Source organism: Oncorhynchus mykiss, chromosome 4 (genome assembly GCF_057628025.1).
Source record: "Oncorhynchus mykiss isolate SJ-2025 chromosome 4, ASM5762802v1, whole genome shotgun sequence".
NCBI classification, from domain to species: Eukaryota; Metazoa; Chordata; class Actinopteri; order Salmoniformes; family Salmonidae; genus Oncorhynchus; species Oncorhynchus mykiss.
Window position 1 is genome coordinate 68,527,328 of NC_143025.1, and position 24,545 is coordinate 68,551,872.

The following is a 24,545-nucleotide window of genomic DNA, read 5'->3' on the forward strand; positions in this document are numbered from 1 at the left end:
TGATGAAGGAGGAATTGGGCGAGGCACTCACAGGCTTACGAGAGGAACTTCGAGAAGATGTAAGAAAATAACTAAATGAGTTCAAGAAGGACATTAACTAGAAACATGAAGAAAACAAATTAGAACTTCACAGCATATCTACAAGAATGGGGGACTCAGAACAGCGCATTGGGGAAACGGACACATGGAACTTTGCAGTCATGAAAAAAGTTGAACAGTCACTGAAAAGCCAACAGGTACTACAGGCAAAAGTGACAGAACTCGAAGGTTTCTCACGTCGAAACAACATTAGACTTTATAAAGTAGTAGAGGGCGCAGAAAAATACTATGCCCAATTCGTGGAGGGTCTATTCAAGGACATACTTGAAGACGACCCTGACCTGGGATTCGAGAGAGCACACCGAGCTCTGGCCTCAAAACCCCCAGCGGCGCCCCACCAAGATCCATAGTACTACGGTTCCTAAAATTCTCAGTCAAAGAGAAAGTCTTACATGCAACCTGGAAAAAGCCTGTTGACTTCCAAGGCCAACGAGTGTTCTTTGATCATGACTACGCGGGAGAGATACTGAAAAGAAGGAAAGAATACACCCCCATTAAGAAAGCACTTAAAGAGAAGAGTATTCGCTTCCAAACACCATTCCCGGCAAAAATGCGGGTATTTCTGGAAAACGGCCCGGTTACATACGAGCATGCAGACGAGGCGGCTGAGGACCTGAAGACAAGGGGCTTCCCAGTGGAGTATACCGCCAGGAGAAAGGTGACATCACCAGTGGAAAGACTCGAGCAGGCTCTCCCATGGATCGTTGTCGACAAGCAGGGTCATGGAGAAAGAGGGAAACCATCTCGGCAAGAGGACGTTTACATCCGAGAGAGACTCAGGCATTTCCAACGGGAAGATGGAAGAGACTGAATCAGATTTAACAGAATTAATAGTTACCGCGAGCTGTTAAGACTGGGTTGTTATGGTTGACATTGCAATAGGTAAAATATCTCCCCTATTTAACCCTAATGCTGAACAAAGGTGAGTAGCCAAAGGGCATGTACTCTTTATGAACACACTAAGTAGTGTCACATTAATAACATATATATTAACTAAGGATTAATGACACATTGACGGGGCGACAGAAGGGCATATCAGGGGGAGGATTCATGATATGCAAGCATGACCGATATAGTTTCACTTGTAATTAACCGATGTGTATAAGCGACGAAATAGGCGCCCTTATTATTTTCGGATCCACCAGGTCTTGTTTGTGACTACGTCACGCATTTTCATATCTGAGCGAGGGGCCCATCCTGCGGACAGGCTCATCCCCTCAAACCCCAGAGGCAAGAGACAGTCCTCTGACATGGGAGTCCAAATACCAAAGTATTTCCCCACTTTGGTTTACTTTATTATCGTTCTTGATTTTTCATTCATTTTTAGGCTCATGATAAGCAGGCAGATATGGTGCACAGGTCTTTTTTATTTATATTGATGCACCATCGGTAATTTAAGGTCATAAGTCTCAATGTAAACAGACTAGGGAGTGACATCAAGAGAAGTAAGGTAATAGCAAAGATGAAACGGGATAGTTGACATACTATTCTGTCAGGAATCTCACTTATCCACACCTGAACACGAGAAACTAAAGAAAATTGGATATAGGAATACTTTTTTTTTCTTCTTACAAAATGGGTAGAAGGGGAGTTGCAATCTTGATCCCAAATTCAGTTAATTTTGAGTTTATGTCAGAAATAAAAGACAAGGAGGGTAGATTTATACTTGTTAAATATAAACTGGATAACAAGGAAGTTACATTATTTAATGTATACGTGCCCCCGGGGAGTGACATGGTCTTCTACAGGAAGGTGTTTGGTTTAATTGCCACAGAAACCTCTGGCACTCTTATCTGTGGAGGAGATTTTAACACAGTTCTAAACTCAAACTTGGACAGCACAAATCAAAATAGGAAAATGAGTCTAGTTGCTAAAAAGATCAATAGGATACTGCAGGATCTAGGACTGCTCGATGTGTGGCGTTGACACCCACAAGACCGATAAGGAATATACTTTTTACTCAGCCCGCCACACTGAATACTCAAGGTTAGACTACTTTTTTATGTACAGGGCAGATAGACACAGGCTTAAGGATTGTAGGATCGGGCAGAGCGACTTATCAGATCATAATGGAGTTTACCTTACTCTACACCTTGATAGCAAACCAATAAATACTATATGTAGACTTAATACAAACATGCTGAATGATCCAGCATTCAATGAATCAATAAAGACAGAATTGAACATTACAGTGCCTTGCGAAAGTATTCGGCCCCCCTTGCCACATTTCAGGCTTCAAACATAAAGATATAAAACTGTCTTTTTTTGTGAAGAATCAACAACAAGTGGGACACAGTGCTCCTTGGGATGTTTAAAGCTTGGGAAATCTTTTTGTATCCAAATCCGGCTTTAAACTTCTTCACAACAGTATCTCGGACCTGCCTGGTGTGTTCCTTGTTCTTCATGATGCTCTCTGCGCTTTTGACGGACCTCTGAGACTATCACAGTGCAGGTGCATTTATACGGAAACTTGATTACACACAGGTGGATTGTATTTATCATCATTAGTCATTTAGGTCAACATTGGATCATTCAGAGATCCTCACTGAACTTCTGGAGAGAGTTTGCTGCACTGAAAGTAAAGGGGCTGAATAATTTTGCACGCCCAATTTTTCAGTTTTTGATTTGTTAAAGAAGTTTGAAATATCCAATAAATGTCGTTCCACTTCATGATTGTGTCCCACTTGTTGTTGATTCTTCACAAAAAATATAGTTTTATATCTTTATGTTTGAAGCCTGAAATGTGGCAAAAGGTCGCAAAGTTCAAGGGGGCCAAATACTTTCGCAAGGCACTGTATCTGGAGAATAATGATAGCGGGGAAGTATCTCCTGCTACATTGTGGGATGCAGCTAAGGCAGTTATTAGAGGAAAGATCATAGTCACATCTCTCAAGAAAAAGATTAAAGCACAGAAACTGCTGAAATTACAGGAAACCCTAAGAAACTTAAAACGATCTCATAGTCAATACAAAGTCCCTCTTATATTACAAGAGATTCAAAAGGTAAAACAGGAAATTGACCAGATTTATAGAGAAGAAGTAGAGAAAAAGCTTAGGTTCCTGAAACAACGATATTATGAAGCAGGCTCAAAGGCAACCAAATTACTAGCATGGAGACTCAGGAAACAACAAGCACAGAATATCATTTTCAAAATAAAAGACCCCAAAACAATGAAGATCACATGCAAATTAGATGAAATACAGAATGCATTTGTATCATATTACACAAATCTGTACAAGCAACCAGAGAAGGCAGATGCACAGACAATAGAGCATTTTTTGAACTCAATTGATCTCCCCTCATTTGGGACAGAGCAAAATGATAGACTAGAAATAACTACTGAAGAAATGAATAAAGCAACATCTCAACAAAAAGTCAACAAGTCTCCAGGCACTGATGGCTTCCCTTCAGAATGGTTCAAGACCTTCAGAGAACAACTAACACTACTTAAGGCCTGTATTAACTGGACTCTGAGGGAGGGGGGTCTCCCACCGTCATGGAGGGAGGCCATCATATCTGTAATCCCAAAAGAGGGTAAAGATAAGAATGCAGTTCATATAGACCTATCGCAATTCTTAACACAGATTATAAACTATATGCATCAATAATAGCCAACAGAACGGAGAACATAATCCCAGAATGTATTGACGGAGATCAAACTGGTTTCATACAAAATAGGCAGACAAGACAATATAAGGAGAACACTACATGTCATGGACCACATTACTCAGAATAAGACAAGTGCAATATTAATCAGCCTAGATGCAGAAAAGGCATTTGATTCAGTGGGATGGGATTACCTATTCCAAGTTATGGAAAGATTTGGTTTCAACAAAGAAGTGATACAGTGCATCAAAACACTGTATTCATGTCCGACCGCTAGAATAAAGATAAATGGACATTTGACACGAACGATCAAATTAGAGCGAGGGGCAAGACAAGGCTGTAATCTTTCACGCACGCTCTTCTCCTTGTACCTCGAACCATTAGCACAGGCAATAAGACATGACCCAACCTTAGAGGGAATAACAATAAGAGGCAGTGAACACAAGATATGCATGTATGCTGATGATGTTCTGTTATTCCTTGAAGACCCAGGCTCAAGTGGACCTAGACTGATGGATGTTTTACAAACATTTGGAACATATTCAGGGTATGTGCTTAATGTACACAAGACCCAAATCCTAGTATATAATTATACCCCACAGGAAGAGCAGGTATAACTTCCACTGGACCTCTTCATCCATTAAATATATTGGAGCATATCTACCAAAGATACACCCAAACTTTATTGCATGAATTACGATAACATCACCAAGAACATATATGATGACCTATAGGTGGAATTCACTTCCCTTAGATCTTAGTAGTAGAATTGAAACAATCAAAATAAACATCCTGCCAAGGTTACTGTATTTGTTCCAATCACTGCCCATACAAATCCCACCTAAACAGTTTAGGGAATGGGATGAACGGATATCAAGGTTTATCTGGAACAGTAAGAGACCAAGAATTAGATATACAACATTACAATTACCAAAAAACAGTGGGGGTATGGCCTTACCAAACCTACAAGATTATTATGTGTCAGCCCAATTGAGACCTCTGGTGTGTTGGTGCAATTCAGAATATGAATCCAAATGGAAAGACATAGAAACTACTTTGACAGATATTCCCAAAACTGACTGTATGGGTAATAAGGACATGGTAATAGAAATATACAATATACAAAATCAGTGGATACATTTCTCTCTGAAGACATGATTTAGGGTAGTTAAGCAAAATAATTTAGACAGAGAGATCAAACTGCTGAGTTGGCCCGCATACAACCTCAGCTTCATCCCGGACAGCAGATTTAAACAATGGACGCAGAACGGCATCACGTCATTCAGTACAATTATAAGGAATGGGGACCTAGATAACTTCCAGGACCAAAGTAAAGAACGTGGCTTGGATAAACAAGATTTTTACAGATACCTACAAGTCCGACACTATTTCTTAAGGGAGATAAAAGTGACTGACCCTCGAGCACCTCAAATTAATCCAAGTATTCACTAACGCATACAACTTGGGGAGTAACAAAAAAACATTTACAAATCTCTACTTGGGTATTCAATCACCAAAGAAACATTCTACAAACTATATTAAAAAGAAATGGGAGGAACTTAACATTGAAATAACTGATGAAACATGGTTGAACATATTAGAGACTCAACATAGCTCCACCAACTCCAGGTCATGTAGAGAATTCTGTTGGAAGAATGTTATACGTTTCTTCATAACACCTAAACTGAAATCAAAACAGACTGGCTCCCTACACCCTTGTTGGAGAGAATGTGGGCTATCAAGGGTGGATCACTCATATCTTCTGGTCCTGCTCCGCAATCAAAACTTACTGGGGAGAAATAAGATCGAACATTGGAAAAATAATGGGATTTGACATAGAACAAACATTAATTTCTTTGTACTTGGCTGAAATACCTGATGACTTACACAATAGAGAAAAGTACCTCTTGAAGGTCCTACTGGCAGCCAGTAAAAAGGCTTTCACTAGGAAATTTCTACAAAAAGACCCTCCCACAGTGACACAATGGATAGATATTGTAAAATAAATATACCACATGGAGCAAATTACCTTTGCTTTAAGAACTCAACAGGAGAGAGGTCAATATTGGGAAAAATGGGTTTCATACTTGAAAAAGGTCTAATTCAAAGATGTCAATGTAACTAATATGATGATGAAGATATGACGTGCACTGTAACTGACAGATCTTTTTTGTTGTTCTTTTATTTTACATTATTTGTACTTTCTTTGTGTTCCTACAATAAAATCAGAGTATATTTATATATATATACAGTGCCTTGCGAAAGTATTCGGCCTCCTTGAACTTTGCAACCTTTTGCCACATTTCAGGCTTCAAACAAAGATATAAAACTGTATTTTTTTGTGAAGAATCAACAACAAGTGGGACACAATCATGAAGTGGAACGACATTTATTGGATATTTCAAACTTTTTTAACAAATCAAAAACTGAAAAATTGGGCGTGCAAAATTATTCAGCCCCCTTAAGTTAATACTTTGTAGCGCCACCTTTTGCTGCGATTACAGCTGTAAGTCGCTTGGGGTGTGTCTCTATCAGTTTTGCACATCGAGAGACTGAAATTTTTTCCCATTCCTCCTTGCAAAACAGCTCGAGCTCAGTGAGGTTGGATGGAGAGCATTTGTGAAACAGTTTTCAGTTCTTTCCACAGATTCTCGATTGGATTCAGGTCTAGACTTTGACTTGGCCATTCTAACACCTGGATATGTTTATTTTTAAACCATTCCATTGTAGATTTTGCTTTATGTTTTGGATCATTGTCTTGTTGGAAGACAAATCTCCGTCCCAGTCTCAGGTCTTTTGCAGACTCCATCGGGTTTTCTTCCAGAATGGTCCTGTATTTGGCTCCATCCATCTTCCCATCAATTTTAACCATCTTCCCTGTCCCTGCTGAAGAAAAGCAGGCCCAAACCATGATGCTGCCACCACCATGTTTGACAGTGGGGATGGTGTGTTCAGCTGTGTTGCTTTTACGCCAAACATAACATTTTGCATTGTTGCCAAAAAGTTCAATTTTGGTTTCATCTGACCAGAGCACCTTCTTCCACATGTTTGGTGTGTCTCCCAGGTGGCTTGTGGCAAACTTTAAACTACACTTTTTATGGATATCTTTAAGAAATGGCTTTCTTCTTGCCACTCTTCCATAAAGGCCAGATTTGTGCAATATACGACTGATTGTTGTCCTATGGACAGTCTCCCACCTCAGCTGTAGATCTCTGCAGTTCATCCAGAGTGATCATGGGCCTCTTGGCTGCATCTCTGATCAGTCTTCTCCTTGTATGAGCTGAAAGTTTAGAGGGACGGCCAGGTCTTGGTAGATTTGCAGTGGTCTGATACTCCTTCCATTTCAATATTATCGCTTGCACAGTGCTCCTTGGGATGTTTAAAGCTTGGGAAATCTTTTTGTATCCAAATCCGGCTTTAAACTTCTTCACAACAGTATCTCGGACCTGCCTGGTGTGTTCCTTGTTCTTCATGATGCTCTCTGCGCTTTTAACGGACCTCTGAGACTATCACAGTGCAGGTGCATTTATACGGAGACTTGATTACACACAGGTGGATTGTATTTATCATCATTAGTCATTTAGGTCAACATTGGATCATTCAGAGATCCTCACTGAACTTCTGGAGAGAGTTTGCTGCACTGAAAGTAAAGGGGCTGAATAATTTTGCACGCCCAATTTTTCAGTTTTTGATTTGTTAAAAAAGTTTGAAATATCCAATAAATGTCGTTCCACTTCATGATTGTGTCCCACTTGTTGTTGATTCTTCACAAAAAAATACAGTTTTATATCTTTATGTTTGAAGCCTGAAATGTGGCAAAAGGTCGCAAAGTTCAAGGGGGCCGAATACTTTCGCAAGGCACTGTATATATATATATATATATTTTTTTTTTTTTAAAAGCTGGACTTCCTGACGGGCCATCCCCAGGTGGTAAGGGTAGGTAACAACACATCCGCCACCCTGATCCTCAACACGTGGGCCCCTCAGAGGTGTGTGCTTAGTCCCCTCCTGTACTCCCTGTTCACTCATGACTGCACGGCCACGCACAACACCATCATTACCTTTGCCAATGACACAACAGTGGCAGGCCTGATCACCAACAATGATAATACAGCATATAGGGATGAATCTGGGTTTGGCGAATGCCAGGTGAACACCTCGTGCCCCAATGCATAGTGCCAACTATAAAGTTTGGTGGAGGAGGAATAATGGTCTGGGGCTAGGCCCTAGTTCCAGTGGAGGGAAACGCTACAGCATACAATGACATTCTAGACGATTCTGTGTTTCCAACTTTGTGGTAACAGTTTGAGGAAGGCCCTGTCCTGTTAACAGCATAACAATGACCCTGTGCACAAAGCGAGATCCATACACAAATGGTTTGTCGAAATCGGTGTGGAGGAACTTGACTGGCCTGCACAGAGCCCTGACCTCACCACCATCGAACACCTTTGGGTGAATTGGAACGCTGACTGCGAGCCAGGCCTAATCACCCAACATCAGTAGGCGAACTCACTAATGCTCTTGTGTCTGAATGGAAGTCCCCACAGAAATGTTCCAACATCTAGCCTTCCCAGAAGAGTAGAGGCTGTTATAGCAGCAAGGCACTTTACAGGCCATGGATAGTGTCCACTGTCCATTCAAACTATGCTCTAAGGGTATAAAACACTGTCAATAATATGAAAATAAAAATGAGTGCTGATGCAAAAGGCTGAGCGAATAAGTGAAAAGATGAAAAAGTACATTTGATTTCTTTGTCAGACAAACAAATCCATAGGACCCATGGTTGTGTTCCAAGTCTGTTTCAGGAGAACCCTTTGTTAGCTACTCCCTTTACCTCATGTTCGTTCTCTGCTCCTCACCTCATTACTTAACGAATATTGCCCCCTGCTGGATAGCAACAGTATCTCACTCCTTCCTTGTTTTGGGCTTGGGGGCTGAAAGAGAATGGGAAAAATCCAAGTTGCAGGCCTACTGTAGGTGGAAATCCTTAAGATACACATGTTACAAGATAACAGTAGCAGATCTTAACATTTGGGTTCTCCTGTTTATAAAAAGGTATTCAGCATTTACACTGCTTCTTCTGCTCTGAAACATGAGAAACACTGAAAATTAAGGAGTATATATATATATATGAATAAAGTATATGAATGATCCTATTCAACTATTCAAATCAAGGCTGCTGCATTAATGAGGATGTATTTGAACACGGGATGCATTTCTACCAAAATGCTGTAAACACTATAGACTGTACTTTTATTGATGACCCAGTGTGGGGTAGATCAGCAGAATTATGTCTAGAACAGATCCACAGTCACCAAACCTGCCATTATAACACCCATACACCATCTGTCTCACTGTTAAAGTAAAACAGATAATGACCTATACTCAGACATGTACTATAGAGGAATTCTCAAGGTAATAACCCTCACGATGAGCATACACCAATGCTATGGTAAACCGCAATGGGTAAACTCAAGTTTACTGCTTGTTGAGGTCAAGGACACTGATCAGGCGAAGAGCTCCTGCACACCTGGCACCTGATGCGTGGCTCCAGTCACATAGAGCAGAGTTTCCCAAACTCGCATCTATGTCAAGACAAAAAAACAATGATTGCAAAGTTAAACAAACCATTATCCAAAGCTTATTTTACCTGTAAAGGAGGTGGAGATTATTATTAGCAGACCATTACAAGTAGTTTGTTGTTGTAATAATTTACTGGTGGGACTGTCCTGCCTTTAGTCGTCACTGTTTCGTTCCTTTTGTTTTACTTCTTCATAGTGAAAACGCAAAATATTTTTTTTGTTTGTTTGTTTCTCTAAAAGTTAACGCTAAATATGAGGAACAAAACAGCTACCACAAACGGCGCAATGTCCTGCCCCTATGCCTATGTCAAATTTAGCATGTCAAAGACATTAGCCATCCATCTCTGTAAGTCGAAGACACATGGCTGAAAGTATTTTCTAGAAACGACATACTTTTCCACATTCTCTATCCCCATGTTAGATGTACAGTCTGAGAAACTACATCAATTAGAAGATGCCACAAACACACACGAACTACCAGAATGCTCAAGCGACAGCCTTATAACACCATCGCTGCCTGGAACAATTTCATGGCGCTTGGGTGCATTGAGGGGGAAGATAATATTGGACGGACCACTCAGTAATTTACAGATGATCGCAGAAACACCGATGAATCGTTATCGCTTTGCTTAGTGTTCTGCTTCACACATGCATGTTTGACAGTTAGCAGCTAGCCAGCCACCTAGCCAGGGAGAGGCTATACAAAAGACAGTGCATTATGAAGATCCCTGGGCACACTTGTAGGCGACCTCGGCTAGCAAAACTCATACGTAGAAACACGTTATCGGGTCGTCTCGCGCCGAACTGCGCATATGCAGGTCGTCAACTCAGAGGCACTCTTTCTATATAAAGTTGTTTTTGACGAAAATGAAAACGTGTCAGTTTGTGACTCTCACAGGGTTGGAGTCATAACAAGTTCAACTACATAAGACATTGGCTCGAATCTAAATTGTTCCTTTAGATTTCGAGAAAATTAATGAATAAGTAAGCTCCTATCTTTGGCTATACGGACACTCCTGGTGCCCAAACTGGTGACGTATGTAAGTATATCGCGCAGCTGAGAGTCAGGTGTGGAATTTTGCAATTGTTTTAGATGCTGCTTGATTCTTGAGGAACGTGTCAAGACCCGGGCCCTGTATCAGAAAGAAAGTTTAACAAACTCTGAGTTTAAACCTGAACTCTGGGTTGACTAACTCTGAGCTGTCAAACTCAGAGTTTTCGGTTACAGAGCAGGTGATAACAAAGAGTTAAATCAAAGCTTGGTTAACTTGTGCATGAGGAGATAAAGAGCCATCATCAATGGAACGCAGATAACATGATTCATCATGGCAACAGGAGAAAAGGTCTCGAACCTCCTACTTCTCCCCAGTGGAGTTTGAAATGTTAACGAACGCGTATGCAGAATATGTGCATATATTTAAGGGAAAAAAAATGCCGTAGCATCAGCAAAATAACGTGAGTTTGCGTGGCAGAAAATTGCTGACCAAGTCAATGCGTGAGTATTAATTTTAAGAAGTTTTATCTCGTGTTCCACTTATTCAACATTTTATGTGTGCGTGTGTACCGCGCGCGCTTAATATTATTGCATGTCCAACCCAACAGGCACAAAACCTACTTGGCAGACACTGAAGATGAAATATACAAATATACTTCAAACAGGTAAAGTATCATTTCATTACAAGAAATTGTGATGTTGTTAAGCCTACCCTACCAAATTAAACAGCATTCAGTGGCAACATTCAACCTATAATATATTTAAGTAGTTAGTGACATTTTCTAAGCAAAAAAATTATGTTTTTCAGCCATCCCAACACTGCCAGTATTTGAAAGTAACACTTAAATTCCTTTGTACATACATGTCTCTGAATTTGTGCTTACTGGACATGTTCAAATTTGACCTCAATTATAACCAATAGAAAAAGTCTGAGGGCTGAAAAACGGGTGGGGTCCACCACCACTCACAGACGCTGAAGAGATGGCCCTCAGTCAAAACAGTGGGTGACCTATTGATGAAGGTATCTTTGGAGGAAGCTCATTAACTGATTTAGTGCTTCATACTAAATACATTAATTATTGCTTAGACTGATACCTGTAATTCTGTGGCATTCTTCTTTGAGTCTTGTGAGTCTGTGACTTGGGAACTCCACAAAAGTGTACAGTAAACGTTTCAGTGCAAGAGTCACATTTCTGACGGCCCAACAGACGGTTGCCTTGGAAATATGCTCAGCGTCACCAATGTTATATAGAAAACTCCCGTTGGCAAAAAAACAAAGTGCAACAAATTAATTTATTCCAAACTGAGAGCATGTCCACAATGTGTCATATGAACGATATGAGGGCTGAGAATATTGTTCAGATGAATGATCGATTGAACGTTTCTGTTTTTCTGCACAAACCTAATCAGGGAATGATAAAACATCCAAGCGGGGCATGATCACCCTCTCCCAACTGAGAGAGGGTGGTATTTGTGCTTCAATTTCAACTGGCTCTTCAAGAAAAGGACACGCCATGTCTGACACCTTAAGTCTGCAGGCTTCAGCTAAAGAGGAGGAGAAACTCGGGGCTAGTTGAAAACCTGCCAGCGAGCAGGTTAGCTCCACGGAGTATGTTGCCATAGTCACTGACTCCAAGTTAAACTGAACTGGCTTTTTGAAACCGAAAACCCAGACTTTCCTTCAACTCTGAGTCAAATAACTTGAGTTTTCACAAAACCCGCTTTCTGAAACAGGGCCCTGACCCTCAGAACATACCTACAATTAACCCTGTTGACTCATCAGTAGGAAAGACTTGTTTTTGTTTTAGTCCATTTAACAACAATAGAGCTATACGAGCCTTGTTTCAACAGGAAACTTACTGAAATGGTTTTATTGATAATATCTGTTGTAGAAAAAGTTTGGATGTTGCCACATACCTACTTAACACAATTAAGGAAGTTTCTTCTTAAATTATAAATAAATATTATCCTGCCAACCACTATATGAAGAAGTAAAAAAAAATCCAAATTCAATATTGTAGCTTCTGTAATGACCAAGCAGAAGCATTTGCAATTTTTTTGTCATTGTATTCATGTAAGGAATTTGTGGCAAGACATCAGTAGATTTATAATTGAACACATTTATGATTATTTTACGCTATTATGGGGAGATGTGCTGCATGGATTCTTTTCTTATGATAGATATAAGTTTAAATAATTTTATTAGATTCATTTCATTATTCTTTTGACCAAATTTCATATTCACAAATGTAAATGTACAAACAAAACACATTTTCTTACCTTGCAAAAATAAATTGAACTATTTTAAGACAATTAAATACTCTACCAACAAAACAGCTGTTAGAACTATGTGTGTATGTCCCATAAGGACCTTGTGTAATGTGATATTGTACCCCCTAGCCCAATTGTCCTTTGTATGTGTGTATATATATATATATACACATACACTTTTGTTCCCCCATGTACTTTTTGTGTTGATTTGTTGTTAATAATAATACAATTACAACATTGTTATGTTTTAAAGAGTAGTGAGGAGACAAATCTGTTCAGTCGGCAACAACTTGTAAAATAAAGTGATGTTTATTTTGATGGGTGAGGGAAAAGTAAATTGTAATTGGTCACCACTTACTTGTACATATCTACTCAATTACCCAGTACCCCTGCACTTTGCATCGGTACTGGTACCCCGTGTATATTGCCAAATTATAGTTACTCATTGTGTATTTATTCCTCGTGTTATTATTTCTTTGTATTGTTGGCAGGGACCAGATTAAGAAACCATAGGCACCCAGCCTTTTAAACACGCATTTAATTCAATTCTACGTCATTTGTATGACAGAAGACATTAGCTGATTTATTTTTTAATGGCACACAAATGACCAAAATGAGTGGCTACTAACAAATGTAGATCAATCTGGTAATGAATTCAAACAAACAAACCATGCCAATGAAGCGACACACAGATTGTACAATATAAGGACGAAATATATAAAGAGTATATTGTAGGCTACTAAATACAATTTCCATTGGCACACTGACTCACCAAACGATGAAGCCATAGGCTACTCACGGTGATGGTCGATGCACTAGTCGTGGCAAGGTAAATAAACAGTGCTTCTGTTAGCTACAAATTGGGATTGAGGATTGTTTTTATATACTGGTTCTACAGACCGATTAGTCTTCTCTTTCCAAACAGTGCATTCTTCCAGCGATTGTATTTTGAAATCTGCAAAAGGAAAATCGACAGCGTAACCAACCATATATATAATCGATATAGTTTATAATCCGATTATATCTATGGCCACAAAGCAACAAACTGTACCTTCCCGACTGTAGGCATACCGGTAACTGCCAAAATAAAGGAAACACTTGAGTAAACAAGTGATACAAAGTAAATGTTATGGTGTGGGGTGCATTTCGATGGAATGGTTTAAATCCACTTGTAGAATCTATGCCAAGGAGCATTGAATCTGTTCTGGCTGCTCGTGGTGGCGTAACACCCTAAAACACTATGTCGGTGTTTCCTTAATTTTACCAGATAGCCTTTCCTGTATGTGCTTCTGATAACGTAATCCACATTTATTTTTTATAAACTGTTGATCCTCTATGGCTAAATTATGCTCTATGGTGTATTTTGAACATTGAGAGCGGGCTCCTATGGGTGGATCATTTTTCTTATTTATTTTCTTATTTTTTGCCTCTTGGGCACCGCCCTGACACAATTGACCAGTCATTTTTATTTATTTATTATTCAGTTTAAAATGTAGGCCTACTACTGCTGCATTCACGTACCTTTATTTTTGTACAAAACATATGGACAACTGAATGATTCTGAACAATCTCCCAAGTTCCAACTTTGGCAGACAAGTTTCAAATTGTAGTTGAATTTTCTAGGAACAAACACAAATTACACTAGCTAAAAAAATACATGTAAGTACAGTAGCTATCTGAGAGGCTCATCAAGACAACTGACGGATCCGTTCGTCTCCACTAGACTCGCTGAGTGAAACGCGTCACCAATTTGGGCACCAGGCGTGTCCACATAGACAATACAGTATGCCTCTCCACACCTCTAGCAATTTCGTGTCATGTGCGCTGTGGAAAATAACACACTTGGGTGCTTTATTTATTGTATTTTGTAAATATGCAATCGTCTCAATGTTTTCATCTACTTGGAATTTCCTGAAACGCCACAAAATGAAATGTATTTTCGCAGGGACTTTTGTCGGATTTAACATAACGTTAACTGCTAGCCAGGAATGTTTACCTGTCTGGGTTTGATCAGATGTATTTTATGTCAACTATGACTATTATGCATTTATGAAGCTAAGTTATATCTAAATAGTTAAAAAATAATTAGCATGAAATACAGTGCCTTGCGAAAGTATTCGGCCCCCTTGAACTTTGCGACCTTTTGCCACATTTCAGGCTTCAAACATAAAGATATAAAACTGTATTTTTTTGTGAAGAATCAACAACAAGTGGGACACAATCATGAAGGGGAACGACATTTATTGGATATTTCAAACTTTTTTAACAAATCAAAAACTGAAAAATTGGGCGTGCAAAATTATTCAGCCCCCTTAAGTTAATACTTTGTAGCGCCACCTTTTGCTGCGATTACAGCTGTAAGTCGCTTGGGGTATGTCTCTATCAGTTTTGCACATCGAGAGACTGACATTTTTTCCCATTCCTCCTTGCAAAACAGCTCGAGCTCAGTGAGGTTGGATGGAGAGCATTTGTGAACAGCAGTTTTCAGTTCTTTCCACAGATTCTCGATTGGATTCAGGTCTGGACTTTGACTTGGCCATTCTAACACCTGGATATGTTTATTTTTGAACCATTCCATTGTAGATTTTGCTTTATGTTTTGGATCATTGTCTTGTTGGAAGACAAATCTCCGTCCCAGTCTCAGGTTTTTTGCAGACTCCATCAGGTTTTCTTCCAGAATGGTCCAGTATTTGGCTCCATCCATCTTCCCATCAATTTTAACCATCTTCACTGTCCCTGCTGAAGAAAAGCAGGCCCAAACCATGATGCTGCCACCACCATGTTTGACAGTGGGGATGTTGTGTTCAGGGTGATGAGCTGTGTTGCTTTTACGCCAAACATAACGTTTTGCATTGTTGCCAAAAAGTTCAATTTTGGTTTCATCTGACCAGAGCACCTTCTTCCACATGTTTGGTGTGTCTCCCAGGTGGCTTGTGGCAAACTTTAAACAACACTTTTTATGGATATCTTTAAGAAATGGCTTTCTTCTTGCCACTCTTCCATAAAGGCCAGATTTGTGCAATATACGACTGATTGTTGTCCTATGGACAGAGTCTCCCACCTCAGCTGTAGATCTCTGCAGTTCATCCAGAGTGATCATGGGCCTCTTGGCTGCATCTCTGATCAGTCTTCTCCTTGTATGAGCTGAAAGTTTAGAGGGACGGCCAGGTCTTGGTAGATTTGCAGTGGTCTGATACTCCTTCCATTTCAATATTATCGCTTGAACAGTGCTCCTTGGGATGTTTAAAGCTTGGGAAATCTTTTTGTATCCAAATCCGGCTTTAAACTTCTTCACAACAGTATCTCGGACCTGCCTGGTGTGTTCCTTGTTCTTCATGATGCTCTCTGCACTTTTAACGGACCTCTGAGACTATCACAGTGCAGGTGCATTTATACGGAGACTTGATTACACACAGGTGGATTGTATTTATCATCATTAGTCATTTAGGTCAACATTGGATCATTCAGAGATCCTCACTGAACTTCTGGAGAGAGTTTGCTGCACTGAAAGTAAAGGGGCTGAATAATTTTGCACGCCCAATTTTTCAGTTTTTTATGTGTTAAAAAAGTTTGAAATATCCAATAAATGTCGTTCCACTTCATGATTGTGTCCCACTTGTTGTTGATTCTTCACGAAAAATACAGTTTTATATCTTTATGTTTGAAGCCTGAAATATGGCAAAAGGTCGCAAAGTTCAAGGGGGCCGAATACTTTCGCAAGGCACTGTATAATCAGCATAAATCTAACTAGCTGATGGCCGTAACGTTAGCAAATGTTGGTGCAGTCGTTCTAGCTAGCTACATCCTGCCTATCTGTTCCAGGTGTGTACTTTCTTGGTAAATATACCCAAAAGAAAATCTGAGATATACACGAGCGTGAGGCATCAGAGTATATCGCTCAAGCCTGACGTCAGTTCCACTTCGAGAGTAACCAGAGAACGTGCAACATGACAGGTAGGCTACAGATAGTCATCTCACCTTCAGTCTATTAACAGTAACAGGCCCTGAAATCTCCTGCAACAATCATGTCAAATGATTGCGATACTGCTGTGTTGATGATTCATATTTGTGCATTTTGAAACCCTGTTGATTTTTTAAAAATGTATAGTGTTGTCAATGCTCCCTACCTTAATTAAGAGAAGCCATTTTACATAATCTGAACTCAGAACCTCACAGCACTGCTGAAGAGCATGTACGTACGCGGTCATGACTTGATAGCTCAGCAAAATTATTAGTTTATTAATGACATCACCTGTTTCTCTTCTAGACCAGCAAATAAACTTTAAATATGGGAGGACCTGAAGATTATCAGTGTTATTATTCTTCAACATGAATTCATTTGAATCAATAACTAAAGTGATTTAATCTGTCATATGGTAATCACCCCCAGGTTTCACCCGAAGTGTCGTGGCTGTGTACAGTGTGTTGATATGTTGATTGTTTTACACCATGTTCAGCTCAATATAATTTGTGGCTACTTATACATGGACAATTCTGTCAGCAAGAATTGAATGGTACGCCTTTAAGCTTTAATGTATTGTACCCTATGGGGCAGCTTCAATTCCTAGTTACATATTAAGCCTACATTCAGCACCTCCCATGAACTGCAGAAATGAAGGAGTGGACATTTTACTGGTAGACCTGGACTTCTTGGCCTTCTCTGTATGTCTGCATGACACTGGACATCACAGATGGAGGAAGAAATGCACTTATTCTCTGTACCAAGTCACAAAACTCAAGAGGATCGGGTCCTTGGGAAGTTACTGTTCCCTGTCCTTGGTGGGAGAACTGTGTTCCATTGTGGACTGAAGGGTTCTAAACTGCTGCCTTCTTTACCTGGACACTTCAAGGTCAAAGACCCACTGCATCTTCTGTCGTTCTGCCCTTAACCCACTGTTAACTGCCTTGTTCAGTTGTCATTGTAAATAAGAATTTGTTTTTAACTGACTTGCCTAGTTAAATAAAGGTTCAATCTTTACTGTTCCCCCAAGGCTTAAAAAGTCAGCCAGACAGCCCACCATGAATCAGGTAATTTTCCTGTGTCATTATGAAGAAAATCCTGAAAGCCTTATCCCACTTTACATAGCTGTTGCTTTGGTACATTAAAGCTGAAATCTGCCAAAGGAGCCACGGACTGCCCCAGGAGCATTTGTTGTTTTTGTTTTGAGGAAATGAGCACCCAGCATTGTGGTGTAAAAAAGAAATCAGCATACATACCCTGCTGTTCTATCGCTCGTGCAATGATGTCCGAGAGATTTTTGTTGGTGTTTGAAGTCTTTGTTGTAATATGTGTTCCACCAATTAGGTGCCTTTTTGAGTAGTGTAACTTTACCAGAAACTTTTAGAGAAAAAAGCCCCAGTTTTACAGTATTTCACCTAATTTTAACATTCTTCAATAAAGGGCACACATTCTTAATTATTTTACAACATCAACAGATACAAATAAAAACCTTGCAAGTGCCAAATAAAGTGACTTCATCTTAAATCAGCCATAAATCCCCTTGTGGCGAGGTAATGGAAGCTTGTGTGCAGCAGGAAAAGGCAATTGAATTCAAGCGTAAAATATTTCTAGCCTGTATCTATAGCTAACAGGGTTGACATGTTATGCTTGACCCTTGCTGTTTTCCACCACAAAACACCAGATTTTTTTCTCTTTTTTTTTTTCAAATTACAAATAACTTAATTCTATATCAGCATTTTGACTTGTCCATCATTGTCTCACGTCAGATCAGTGCTGATGGCTATCGCACTGACCTGAGACAAAGGGAGATGTTACAATGCTGAATTTTGGCACGCCTATTTTTTTTTTTAAATGAGATATTTATGCACAATTTCTACTTAAAATATCAAAGGTCACTTTTATCCTTTGACCAATATCGCAAATGAACTCGGCATTTTCACTGCTATGGATTGCAGCTTTAAGCATAAAGTGAACCAAGTGTCAGTTTGAGTCTAAACAGATTAGTCTTAGTTTTTCCATTCTATTACTGTTGTTGAGGAATCAGTGTACAAAACATTAGGAACACCTTGTCTTTCCATAAGACTGACCAGGTGAATCCGGGTGAAATCTATGATCCCATATTGATGTCACTAGTTAAATCCACTTCAATCAGTGTAGATGAATTGGACGAGACGGGTTGAAGAAGGATTAAAAGATCCAGTGCTGTGCCATCTAGACTGCAATTCCCCATTCAACCTCTAGGTTTACTTTCTGTTCAACAATGTTCTTTACTTCACTGCACTGTTGACTTCATCTACTTTGTCTCTGTCTTTGAAATGTCAGTGTTTTTTCTTATTAAATCATGGAAATTGGAAATGTACTCATATTTCTGTTAGGGAATGGGAGTGGGCCTTAAAGTTAACCTTGGGGTTTGTTTGGGTACTTGAAGTGAGAATGTAGGCCTGTCTATTTCCTCTTTGTAACATAACATTCTGAATAACAACAGAAAATGTAAGTACTGTAGCATTGACATTAAAAATTATAAAATCACGATTTAATATATTCAGTGTCTCTTTGATTTGTGTTTCCTAATATAAATGTAGGTAACTATTTTATGGACCACCTTTGCTTCAGGGTCATACTGTCGTCTCTTTAGATGTTCCTCTGCTCAGCAGCAGAGGGCAGCACATAACAATAAGGACTAACACTATACTGGACTCCCATTGCGTCAATACTGCCCCTGACAATTAACATGTATGATGGATCAAGTAGGCTTCATCGCTATCAAATGCTTTTGGGACAAACACATTTGATTTATAAAGTTAAAGCTCAAAAGTGACCTATAACATTCAATATTTTGTGTACTTGTTTTTGAAACATCACCATTTATTACGAGTTCTTGAAAATACTGATGGTAAACACAACCTTGTTACCTTTGTTTCCCAAAATTGTAAAGTGTTATTAGATGTAAAGTATTTGTTGTATTTAGAATATGTTAAGTTGCCACGATATACTAAAAACAATTAAAAGAGATCATAAAATACTTTCTTTACTTACTACTATGTTCATATCAGGTGAAACATGTCACACAAATGACTGATGACTGGCTGAAAGACATTGGTAATAATAAGACTGTGGGAGCTGTAGTGTAGATTTCAGTGCAGCCGTTGATATTATTGACGGTCATTTGTTATTGGAAAAACTCATGTTATGGCTTTACAACAGCTCTCTATCCAAGATATGGCAGATATCTATCTATTAGAACACAGAGGGTTTTCTTTAATGGGAGCTTCTCTGACGTAAAACATGTCAAGCGTGGTATTCCAAAGGGGAGCTATCTTGGCCCTTTTTAATGTTTCCTCGTTAATGATCTACCACTGGCCTTAAACAAAGCCTGTGTGTCTATGTATGCAGATGTTTCAACACTACAGAGTGCCTTCTGGATGTATTCACACCCCTTTACTTTTTCCACATTTTGTTGTGTTACAAAGTGGGAATAAAATGGATTTAATTGTCATTTTTCGTTAACGATCTACACAAAATACTCTGTCAGTGGAAGAAATTCTAACATTAAACATTTGTGAAAAATAAAACACTAATATATCTTGATTAGATAAGTATTCACCCCCCCTTGAAAGAATTCATGTTAGAAACACCTTTGGCAGTGATTACAGCTGTGATTCTTTCTGGGTAAGTCTAAGAGCTTTGCACACCTGGCTTGTACAATATTTGCCCAATCTTTTTATTTTTTATTTTATTTTTTTATCTTAAAGCTCTGTCAAGTTGGTTGTTGATCATTGCTGGAATGCATTTTCAGGTATTGCCCTAGATTTTCAAAACGATTTTAAGTCAACTTTAACTGGGCCACTCAGGAACATTCAATCTCGTCTTGGTAAGAAACTCGTGTACTTTTGGCCTTTTAGGATATTGTCCTGCTGAAAGGTGAATTTGTCTCCTCAGTGTTTATTGGAAAGAACACTGAACCAGGTTTTCCTCTAGGATTTTGCCTGTGCTTAGCTGTATTCCATTTTATTTTAATACCCCCCTAAAAAACTCCCTAGTCTTTGCCGATAACAAGCATACCCATAACATGATGCAGCCACGACCATGTTTGAAATATGAACAGTGGTACTCAGTGATGTGTTGTGTTGGATTTGCCACAAACATAACGCTTTGTATTCAGGACAAAAAGTTAATTTCTTCGCCACATTTTTTGCAGTATTACTTAAGTGCGTTGTTGCAAACAGGATGCATGTTTTAGAATATTTTTATTCGGTGTAGGCTTTCTTTTTTTCACTCAGTCAATTAGGTTAGTACTGTGGAGTAAATACAATGTTGTTGATCCATCCTCAGTTTTATCCTTTCACTGTTTTAAAATCACCATTGGCCTCATGGTGAAATCCCTGAGCAGTTTCCTTCCTCTCCGGCAACTGTATATTTTTAGTGACTGGATTTATTGATACACCATCTAAAGCCTAATGAATAACTTCATGCCCAAAGGGATATTCAACGTCTGCTTTTTTATTTTAACACATCTACCAATCGGTTCCCTTCTTTGCGTGGCATTGAAAAACCTCCCTGGTCTTTGTGGTTGAATCTGTGCTTGAAATTCACTACTTGATTGAAGGACCTTACAATTATCTGTATGTGTGCAGTATAGAGATGGGGTAGTCATTCAAAAATCATGTCAACCACTATTATTGAACACAAAATGAGTCCATGCAACTTATTATGTGATTTGTTAAGCACATTTTTACTCCCTGCACTTATTTAGGCTAGCCATAACAAAGGTGTTTCAGATTTTTTGACTCGAGACATTTCAGCTTTCTGAAGGCACTGTACATGTCAGTGTCCCACGCTAGTAAAATCTCTGAAGCTCTAAACAAAACGTTGCAGTCAGTTGTAGAATGGGTTGCTAGGAATAAACTAGTCCTGGTCATAACTAAAAACCAAAAGCATTGTATTTGGTACAACTTATTCCCTAAGTACTGGACCTCAGCTGAATATGGTAATGAATAATGTGGCTGTTGAGCAAGTAGAGGAGACTAAACTTCTTGGTGATACCTTAGATTGTAAACTGTCAAGGTGTATTGATGATATTGCTGTAAAGATGGGGAGAAGTATGTCTGTGATAGAGGTGCTCTGCATTCTTAACATAACATTTGACCAAAAAAGTCCTGCAGCCTCTGCTTTTGTCACATCTTGACTATTGCCTGGTTATATGGCCAGGAGCTGCAAAGAAGGACCTAAGAAAGCCCAGAACAGCATGTTTTTCCCTTCACTGTACACAGAGGGCTAAGGCATGTCAGTCCCACCTGACTCAAAGTAGAGGAGAGATTGACTGCATTATTTATTGTAAGTAACATCAATGTGTTGAAAATTCCAAATTGTTTGTATAATCAACTTACATACACCTCTAAAAACCAACACTTACCCCACCAGACTTGTCACCAGGGGACTCTTCACAGTCCCCAAATCCAGAACGTACTCAAATCAGTGTTGTATCAATCGATGGTTGCATGGAACTCAATTCCAACTCGGATCACTCAGGCAAGTAGCAAAGTTATCTTAAAAAAACAAGTGAGGCAAAACCTCCCGGCACAACGCCACTGACCTTGTATGACCTAAAAACCTGTATGTACAGGTAACTGCCAAAATAATGGAAACACTTGAGGGAATGAGGCATACAAAGTATATTGAAAGCAGGTGCTTCTACACAGGTGTGGTTCCTGAGTTGATTAAGCAATTAACAGCCCATCATGCTTAGGTTCATGTCTAAAAATGCTGGGCAGGCCATTATATTGGCTACCATGGCTATGCCCCCATAGGATGACAATGCCCCCATCCACAGGGCACGAGTGGTCACTGAATGGTTTGTTGAGCATGAAAACCATATGCCATGGCCATCTCAGTCATCAGATCTCAACCCAATTGAACACTTATGGGAGATTCTGGAGCGGCGCCTAGACAGCGTTTTCCACCACCATCAACAAAACACCAAATGATAACATTTCTCAAGGTCAAATGATGTGGCCTCCCTGCGACAGAGTTCCAGACACTTGTAGAATCTATGCCAAGGGGCATTGAATCTGTTCATGTTCATGGTGGCCAAATGCCCTATTAAGACACTATGTTGGTGTTTCCTTTATTTTGTCAGTTACCTGTATATGCTGTTTATGAATATGGTGTATGCAGTACAGGACTTTTTTAGTTGTATTGTTCTTATTTTAAATTGTGTGACTGTTCTTGTCTATTAGTATTATGCATTTTGTCATGTTTCATGTTTTGTGTGGACCCCAGGAAGAGTAACTGCTGCTTCTGCAACAGCTAATGGGGATACAAAATACCAAATATGAACAAAGACTTTTATTTCTGTTGCAATGAAAGAAGGCATGTTCGTCACACACCCACTCATCAGTGCGTCTAGTGATTTGGAAGAGTAGACTGCTACTAGACTGTGGTTTTACATTGTGCTATTTATGTCCTCAACACAGCCGGCGGTTTATGAAACATAGACATGAAAGAAAATGAATTCCTAAAGAACAAAAGAGTGTAAGATTGTGACTGATCTGGTGGTGCCATTATGGCACTTTTCTAATGGCCCTAGTCAAGGTTCCCAGAGTTTCATAACAAAGCCTTCCAGTCAGAGATCTGGAGCAAGGCTAAATAAAGGACAGTGTGTACTCAAGTCCATGGTTAATATGGGCTAAGTGATGCTAAAAGTGATGGCAATCCTTTGCCAATTGTGTGGCATGGGGAGAAACTGGTTTAGTCATACTGACGGACGCAGTTTTGGTGCCCAAATAGAGGGGTAGTGTAAACGTCCATAATGGATGCTTTGTTACATAAAGCAATTACATGTGCTGAGTAATTGTTAGGGTGTTTTCCACAAAGCACATTCACAAACAGCTCACCTCCAATCACGTGACTTGTTGTGAGTGTGCCCTTTCTTGTGTGCTTGCCAGCTAACAGGAAATTCCCCTATCACATGAGTGTGGTCAAGAAGCTGAAGGCATGAAGGCAGACATCCTGGAACATTATGGGAGATACTTCTGGTAAACATTTCAGAGATGTTGCATCAGGCATTTTCCCTGCTCTTTCCTACTCTGAGAATGACTAAGCAGGTTTACAGTGCCTTGCGAAAGTATTCGGCCCCCTTGAACTTTGCGACCTTTTGCCATATTTCAGGCTTCAAACATAAAGATATAAAACTGTATTTTTTTGTGAAGAATCAACAACAAGTGGGACACAATCATGAAGTGGAACGACATTTATTGGATATTTCAAACTTTTTTAACAAATCAAAAACTGGAAAATTGGGCGTGCAAAATTATTCAGCCCCCTTAAGTTAATACTTTGTAGCGCCACCTTTTGCTGCAATTACAGCTGTAAGTCACTTGGGGTATGTCTCTATTAGTTTTGCACATCGAGAGACTGAATTTTTTTCCCATTCCTCCTTGCAAAACAGCTCGAGCTCATTGAGGTTGGATGGAGAGCATTTGTGAACAGCAGTTTTCAGTTCTTTCCACAGATTCTCGATTGGATTCAGGTCTGGACTTTGACTTGGCCAGTTTTTGATTTGATTCTTCACAAAAAAATACAGTTTTATATCTTTATGTTTGAAGCCTGAAATGTGGCAAAAGGTCGCAAAGTTCAAGGGGGCCGAATACTTTCGCAAGGCACTGTATATTAGAATGTAACAGTACTAGTTTGCATAACTTATTGCAATAGCATGTTGTTACAGAGCATATTCTAGAAAGATTGCGGTTTAACATGGGTTCGCTGGTCAGTCATGTCCCTTTAGTTTTTTTCAGATAAAAAATGTATGGCTTTGTTAAGAACTCAAACCTTGTATTCATTGATACACAGTAAGGCTGGACAACAGTAGCTACTAACAGATAACACAAACTAATACATTCTGGTATTGTATTGTAGATATCAGTGACGGTCTGTTCCGTTTAAAATTAGGGAGGACAATGTTTTTTTAGGAACGCCTTTTCTATTACAGCATATTGGATGACTGTTCATTTTCCATTCATCCAGCTCAATATAA

General features: G+C 39.4%; 1 long non-coding RNA gene across 1 annotated transcript; it reads right to left on the reverse strand.

Moving 5' to 3' along the window:
• Positions 1-7,895: 7,895 nt before the first annotated feature.
• Positions 7,896-9,835, reverse strand: LOC149984113 (uncharacterized). Its single transcript, XR_016495619.1, has 3 exons — positions 9,681-9,835; positions 9,236-9,290; positions 7,896-8,639 (listed from the first exon to the last, which is right to left on the reverse strand). It is a non-coding gene; the product is annotated as an uncharacterized LOC149984113 (long non-coding RNA).
• Positions 9,836-24,545: the final 14,710 nt, after the last annotated feature.